This window comes from Sciurus vulgaris, assembly GCF_902686455.1.
Source record: "Sciurus vulgaris genome assembly, contig: HiC_scaffold_155_arrow_ctg1, whole genome shotgun sequence".
Lineage (NCBI taxonomy): Eukaryota > Metazoa > Chordata > Mammalia > Rodentia > Sciuridae > Sciurus > Sciurus vulgaris.
The window spans coordinates 676,226-684,857 of record NW_027632898.1 but is presented as its reverse complement, the minus strand read 5'-3'; the positions used below and the strand labels follow the sequence as shown (position 1 = coordinate 684,857).

General features: G+C 32.9%; 1 pseudogene across 1 annotated transcript in view; it reads left to right on the top strand.

Moving 5' to 3' along the window:
• Nucleotides 1-107: 107 nt before the first annotated feature.
• The window catches only part of LOC306652249 (putative RNA-binding protein 19), a 58,231-nt pseudogene continuing 49,706 nt past the window's right edge, over nucleotides 108-8,632 (top strand). The window contains exon 1 of the transcript in view: nucleotides 108-174. The product of the transcript in view is annotated as a putative RNA-binding protein 19 (transcript). The remainder of the gene's footprint in view (nucleotides 175-8,632) is intronic.

Here is an 8,632-nt window from a genome sequence, read left to right as displayed (position 1 = left end):
CAGCCCAAGTCCTATATAAACCCCTTGCTGGTGTTTGCCAAGCTCATTTGGAGGAAGAAGACTTACCCGGAGGTCTGTTGTCGAGGTCTGCACTTGATCGTCAACGAATGCTTATTCTTGTGGTGGATTGCGTTACTCGAATTGAAGAGAGAAGAACTTTGGAAGAAAACGAGGGTGAGTTGCTGGGGTGCCCTGTGTTGCGGCATGTCTGGGGAGTGGAGTGCGTTGGGTTTCACAATATTTCTTTTTGAGCTTCCAGAGGTCAGTATGTGCTGAAGGTTCCTATAGTGATTTTTTACTCTTTTAAGTTTTTAAGTTTATTACTTCATAGCCCAGTATATGGTCATTTCAGTAAGTGTTCCAAACATTTGAAAACAAGGGGGGATTTTTTTTCTATTGTTAGATATGGTGTTTTGCAAAAATAATTCGTTGGCCTTGTTCTTCATCTTCCAATTTATTGGTACAATCTTTTGAATATTAATATTTCCAACTACAATTATGGAATATTCTATTTTTTGCTTTAATTGTGTAAAATTTTTTACCGTATTTGGGAACTATATTTAAATATGTACAGTGGGTATGACTGCTATTTTGCCCTCATGAATTAATACATTATCATGATGATATATTCCTCCAAAACTTTGCTAACACTCATTGTCTTGAGGTCTATTTTATCAGACATTTGGGTATGCTTACATTTATTGCATTCATGATGCATTTTTTCTTTACCTTAGAATTTATTTTCTCTTTATATTTAAAACCTATCACCTGTAGACAGCATATACTTAATAATGTTTTAAACCCATCTTCATAACTTCTGCCATTAAATTTGCTCTTAATTCATTAAACTTTAATAAAATTGCTGTCATTTATATTTTGTCTACCATTATATTAAGTATATCCTACTAAATAGTCTTGTGTTTTGTTTCTTATCAAAACTTTTAAAATTTGTGTTAGAATTACCTTTAATCCTTTCATCTTTGTAAACATGCTTCTTTGAATTTTTCCAATAATATTAGGAATTTAATTCTAGGGTTTAATATTTACTTAAGTTTTCTTAAGTTCATTCACATTTACTATTGAATCCTCTCATGTAAAATGAGTTTTCATGCATACACACATTCTGTCTTTTTCACCTAGTTGTCATATTTTTATGTCTATATTAGGGAAGAATAGGTTTTTATCAGTGGTTATTCCAGTTGTTCTTTATTTTGAAGCATTTTCTTAGTAACTGTGACAACATTTCAGATAAATTCATGTGTATTATAGTTGTTGTAAGGATATCGCAACCAATGTATGAATCAGGTTTTGGTCAGAGTTGTAGATAGAGTTAATGTGAAGATCCTATATCTAGTTTTATGAATTTTCCTGTGTCTTTCATTGCCTGTTTACGAGGAACAGCTTTTTGTTTCCCTAACCACAAAGATTGTTACTCACTAATGGCATGAACATCTTATCACCTATGTCCCAAAAAGTGCATTCAGGGAAGGCAGGCTGCAAAATGAGTACTTCACATAGCTGTCTGCCCAGCTCCTTTGCCTGGGCACTTCTTAACAGAGCCTGTCAGTTGTTAAAACTCCTGTAACTTGAGCTCATAGCTTTTTACATTTTGGCCACATCTGATGGTTGCTTCAAGAGGTTAAGCACCCAAAGGGGTCTGACTCCATTATCATCAGAAGCCAAAAGTCATCAAACCAAATTTTATTAAGGATTAATCATTATGTTCTTGTCTTCCATTCTTAGGCTTACCATTTTATATTCTGACTTGAGATGCTTGTACTGGGAATCTACAAAATTACATTTTTTCTTTGCCATTTAACCCTCTAAAAAGTTCAGTTATTGGGGAGTAGAAGAGGAAGATTTGATCATGTACAGGAGAGATGAAGAGAGTTGATTCTTTGATACTGCAAAATTATTTTGTTTGAGCATTTCATATAAAATTGATTTTTATTTCTAATTTATACCTTTTATGGGCAATCACAGAATTGACCAAAGCATTTAATAGTGTCTATTTATATGGAATATTTAGCATTATGTCATTTATGTTGTATATAATTGCATAATATATGTGATGTAACATATTAAAATTTCATATACTTTATATTAATGTAGACATTTGTTGAATTTGTTTTATTCTCTTCCCCCTTGAAAGTGTGTAGGAAAAAAAGAGAGTTAAATAAAAGTCTATGGAGATTAAACCTTGATTCTTATGTAGACACATGAAAGGATTGAAAAAGTAAATGCTTGAAATTATAATATACAAGTAGGGGCTAAAATGGAAAACTGAACTGCTGTATGCTCTCTATGTTAATCAGAGTTCTGTAAAGGAGGTACACATAAAATTAATATGGATATCAGTCTCCACATAATTCTTAAAGCTTACTAATATGTGAGCTCCAACTGCTAGTTATGTGAAAAATTAGTAATCAAATATTTGTAATTATTTTCACTCAAAAATAGACACACATATTCTCATCAATTGCTTGGTTGTACTTCAAAAATACACTTAAGGGGGAGGGTAAAACTATTTTTTGTAATTTAAAAAAATTATCCAAAATCAACCTAAAATCAGTGTTAGTGTAAAATAATGCTTTTCCTTGCAGTTTTCATCTCTGACTGAATATTTTGAAAAGATGATGAAAGAAATGTTATTATACTAACATAGATGCAGATACGTGAATATTATTTTTAAAGTCCCAATACATTATGAAATTGACTGTTAAATCTTTGTATTTAAGTGCAGTATTTTCTAACCAAACAGAGAAACCATAGCTTGTATTGGTTAGATGACTGAGTCAAGTATAAATGTCATTTAGGAATGCTAACATTATAACCATTTTTACTAGAATAAAAAATCTCTCGCAGCTTGCATTCATCATTTTTGAACTTCTGCCAAATGTAGTTGGTAGTGGAAATTCATCAAGGCTGTTCACTATTTTTAGGATGAAGGTTTGCCACTGAAAATATTATGGTTGTAATAATAAAGAACATATTTTCATAATATGTAGGATTTATATAATCAAATTTAAAAAAAGATTTACCTTTTTCATAATTAAAAAATACAAACATATTTCTCCTTTGGTTCCTTTCACGCTTAGGCATATGCTATATTTTTAATTAATTGTTTAATTATAATCCTATAGCAGCTCTGAAATGTGTTGAAGATTGCTAGATAATGGCAAAAAGAAAGTGCAGATAAAGGTTTCTGTAATTGATAAAGGCTAAACAATGAACATTTTCAGATTTTGCCTACTGGGCTGGTAGCTAACTATCTTGGTTGGAGCTGTCCTCTAATTTATATCTGTACCATTCATTTTGTGGAAGAGCAACTAAAATGCAAGATTTACTTGAATATGACCTGCCATGTAAATGCAGATTCAGTTACAGGATAAGCATCTGTCTGTATATATGCATTATTACATAAAATTTTCAGCACTGTTGATACTGACAAAATCCTTAGGCTTACACTTTTAAGTCTGGCAGTTAACAATTCATCACAGCTCCATCTCAACAAAAAAAAGCTTGAGCAAACTGAAAAATCAAGATCAATGATTTGGGGTTGAGAATATAGTTCACTGTTAAGAGTGTTTGCCTGGCATGTGCAATATCCTGGTTTCCATCCCACACACTAAAAATAAATAATATTAATAAAGTGTCTAATAACTCTTCACACTTCTGAAAAATCAAGAATGTCTTAGATCCAGAAGAAAAGGGAAGTCACAGGGCCAACTACAGCCCCCCAAATTGGAGAAATAGGTGAACATGAGGAATCACAGCCTACCAGAGCATAAAACCACAATGTGAAAACTTCATGGAAAGTAATGCCTAGGTAGGGAAAATCTAAGCTTTTTTCTTTTGTCTTTTTTTTTTAATTAAGCTTTAATTGATGTATTTCTGGAGGCTTAATGTGTGTATGTCTGAGAAGTAAAAATTTTAAGAGTCATAGTCATGGGAGATGGACATGTTTCTTGTACATTTTACCTTCAGGAACTCTGTTTTCTGTAGAGAAAATTTGAAAAAATCCTCTCATGCCCTGGCAGGCAATTTATCATTAAGTTATGCACTCAGTCTTGCTCTTTTGCCTTTGATCCCGTGTAGGCTATACCTATTAATTTTTATATGGCTTAAATTTGTATCTATAAATTATTTCTTAGCCATCTTTGTGACTTGGACAGATTATTTTATCTCTTCAACTTCATTGTCTTTGTTGTAGAATGAGGAAAATATTACCTGTCTTGTAGTAGTGTTGTAAGATTCAATGACTAATAAATGATAAATCCCTTAATAGAATGCTCTGTGTGTTGGCTTATTATCGTAAGCAAAGACCTTGTCTCCTTCTACACAGTATTTGCAGCTTCTCATTTATGTAATTTAATTTTCTAAACAGTTTAACTCTCAGTTTAATCTAACAGAACTTTGTATTAAGGAATAATAAATACCATCATGTATTTCTTTCTTTCCTTTTCTTTTTCAGTACTCAGGATTGAATCCAGGGCTTGCACAGGTTAACCAAGGCCTTACCACTGATTTATACCCTACCCCTAAAATTTTAAAACTGAGAATGTCCTTTTTCTTGTTAAAATACCATATATGTTTACTAAATTGAACTTTATGCCTTTTTTCCCCCTGTGATAGGACTTTCTGTTAATTATAGGTAAGTGATTTAGTGACAGCTGTTAGATTAATTTTCAGATATATTCAGATTATTACTATTTGCTAGGTTATATATACATATATATATATATATATATATTTATTTATTTATTTATTTTTACGAGGGATTGAACTCAGGAGCAATCCATCACTGAGCCACATATCCAGCCCTTAGTCACTTTAAGACAGTGTTTCTCCCAAGTTACTTAGGGCCTTGCTAAATCCTGAGGCTAGCTTTGAAGTTTCCATTCTCCCATCTCAGCCTCCTCAGCTGCTGGGATTCCAGGTGTTTGACACCCCACCTGGCTTTCTAGATTTCTTAAGCCAGATTTTTTGATCATTTAGGGAATCCCTTTTCAACAATTACATCAGTAAAAGAAATACAGTATTCATTGGATCTTTTTGGTTTTTGAGATTTTTATTACATAATTTTATTCACATAACTTACATAATTGTTCTATTTTGTTATTTTTTATCTATTACTATGTCTTGTTTTTTGTGATTTTTGCATTTAGTTCATGATATAGAAATTTAACATTTAATAATGGAGAATTTTCACTTTCAGATTATTGAGAAAATTCCACTTCTAATTTTCTGTTGCCTTATAACTTGAAAATGTGTCATAATTGTCCCATTTTGTACTGCTCTCCCTTGTAAAATTGATACAAAGTATTGACATTTTCCACCAAGAATCAGTAGGCATTTTCCCCCTCACTGATAGAAACATAGATGACAGGAGCAAGCTTTTCCTTCTGGACTCCTGAAGCTCAGACTGCTGGTACTTTCACCCTACTCTGCCTGAGTCAGGAGGTGTGTCTTCTGTGGGAGAAAATGAGGCCAAAGAGGAAAGAAGAGCATTAGGTGAGGAGATGAGAAGATGGCACTGAGCCTGTGAGGCCTTCTGTTCTTTGTTTCTATGCATGACCTCCAAATCCTGTGAGACAATAATTTCTGATTTGGTTAGCTTGACTTGGGTTTCTTTCACTTAAATTTTGAAATTTCTGACTAAAAATTCAGTATTAATCTGAATAATACTGTTCCTACATTGGACTTTCTAAGTATTTAAAGATAATTTGGATTTTAATCTCAGGGTAAATATTTATTATACATAAGTAAACTCAACTTATATATAAACTAATATTCAGAATCCATAGTGTGGAAATAATAAAGTATCTCATTTATTAATGACCCTTACTTAGAAGTAAAATTATTTTTGGTATAGAATATACCAGTATTCCTTCCTCTATAAACTTTTACAGTGTAGGAGTTTCCTTTAAAGAGAAGGGCAGAGATAAATTGAGAGTACTCATAATTTCATTAATTAGGCATAAATATTTTTTAGGTACTTGGACTTGAACCAAGGTGGGCTCTGAACTACATCCCTAGTCCTTATTATTTAATTTTCAGACAGGATGTTACTAAGTTGCCAAGGCTGGTCTTGAACTTGTTCTTTTCCTGCCTCAGCCTCCCCAGTTGCTGGGATCAGAGGTGTGCTGTATTGTGAATGTCTTATTATTATTTTTAATCAAAGTAGCTATGGTAACCACATTGAAGTGGCAGAAAGGGGTTAAGAAAACTTGGGTGAAAATAGAACACAAGAGGTCTGAGTTACATGTTTGCTAGATGTTGGTAAACATTAGTGATGGTCTTAGGTTCCATAGATTGTCCCATTCTGGATTAAATGCTAGACTCCTGCAAAAGGAACTGGTGACAGAGGTGAAGAAATATCTTAGTTTTCTTGAGGTTGAGGTTCATGATAATGTAGATAATTATATATTATGCTCAGCCTTCTTGTATTGCTTTTTAATAAGCTGCTGGTATTATGTTGACTCACACAATCTGGTTCTTCTGTTACTTAACACTAATTACTTAAGGGTAACACATGAGATGGGAATTGGAAATGAGTATAGTAATAGCCCCTTAACCCAGAGTTGATATCTGTTCTAAGATTCCCAGTGGATCCCTGGAAATACAAGTAGTACCAAATTCTTGTATATAAAAACTATGCTTTCTATTTATCTCTCAAAAACATTATTAAGTAGGCACTTTAAGAGGTTACCAATCTAGTTTAATTGTGAGAAAGAATAGTGTAATATACTGTAGTAAAAACTATCTGAATGTCTTGTCTTTTAAAATATCTTAATTCCTCGTTGCACCAAAGTAATGCCAGACTGTGGGTGACTGAATAACAAAATCATGGAAATCATAGGTAGGGAGACTACAGTGCTTAAAACTTTCAGGATCATTTCAGAATTCTTTGAATATGATTAATGAATAGGGGTTGTGATGAATATTAACAATATTAAATATCCCAGTCCCAAAATAAACTTGACCCTTGACATCAGAATGTGGTAACCCAAGTATTTGAGGTATCTATGCCACAGTCTTCCAGTTTTTTACTGTTTGTCCCTATGTAAATTGAAACTTTAATGTTAAATATGGTTCCTGGAACTCCACTGAAATGATCTTAGTTATACAGACCTTCATTGTCATTCCTAACGCATACATTCCAAGTTTAGATTTATAGTAAAGTGGTCTGTATCCCAAAATATGACTCCACTGGTTACTAAAGGAATAACTTTGATGTCATTAATTTCTTATAGGTCTTCTAACTAAGAAAAAGGGAAAATATTTGTCTTACCTGAGAATGCATGTGTATTTTTGATTACTTTGCTGCCAAATCTTAAATAAAACTTTAGAGAGGTATGCTTTTCACAAATTTTACCTTTATTCTTGGATGTCATATATTGGAATCATACAGGATACTATTTTGTGCATGTTTTCTTTCAGTTAGAATGATACTTTGAGATTCATCTATGTTATTCAAAGGACTAGTGTTTTGTTTAATTGCTAAATAGGATTTAATTATGTGGATGTTTCACATTTCTGTATCTGTCTTCTAGCTGATGGATACTTAGTCTGTTTCACAATAGCTAGATTGTGGAACCAATCTAGATGCCTTCAATTGATGAATGGATAAAGTTTTTGTTCTGGCAAATTTCCTATGAACATTTGCATACAGCTCTTTGTATGGACATGTATTTTTATTTTCTTAGGAGTAGAAAGTGCAGGGTTGTATGAAAAGTGTATGTTTGTAACTTTAAACCACCTGTTTTGCATTCTCACTAATAACTTCTGAATAATTTCATGTACTCTGCATCTTGTCAACACTTAGCATTATTAGCCTTTTTTAACTTTAGTGGTGGATCTGTCATGATATAGCATCATGGTTTTAATTTGTAATTTCCAAAGACTAATGATGATCATCTTTTTATGTGCTTTTTCATTTATTTTGGTCAAATGTCTGTTCAGCTCTGTTACCCATTAAAAAATTAGGTTTTGTGTTCATTAAATTCCAGGAGTTTTTTTAATATAATTTATTTATTTTGATTCATTGTAAACAAATGGGGTACAAATTGTTTTTCTGGTTGTATATGAAATAGTCATACCATTTATGTAATCATACATGTACATAGGGTAATGACGCTTACCTCATTCTGTCATTTTTTTCTCCCCCCAGCACTCTCACCCCTCTGTTTCCTCTATATAATCCATCCTTCCTCATTCTTGCCTCCCTCCAACCCCCCATTATGTATCATCATTCCCTCATTAGAGAGATAATTTGTTCTTTGTTTTATTGGGATTGGGTTATCTCACTTAGTATGATATTCTCCACTTCTTTACCGCTCAGTGATATTCCATCGTATATATACACCACAGTTTCTTTATCCATTCATCAATTGAAGGCATCTAGATTGGTTCCACAATCTAGCTATTGTGAATTGAGCAACTATGAACATTGATCTTGCTGCTTCACTGTAGCATGCTGATTTCAAGTCCTTTGGGTATAAGCCAAGGAGTGGGATAGTTGGGTCAAATGGTGGTTCCATTCCAAGTTTTCTAAGAAAACTCCACATTGCTTTCCAGAGTGGCTGCACCTATTTGCAGTCCACCAGCAATGTATGAGTGTGCCTTTTCC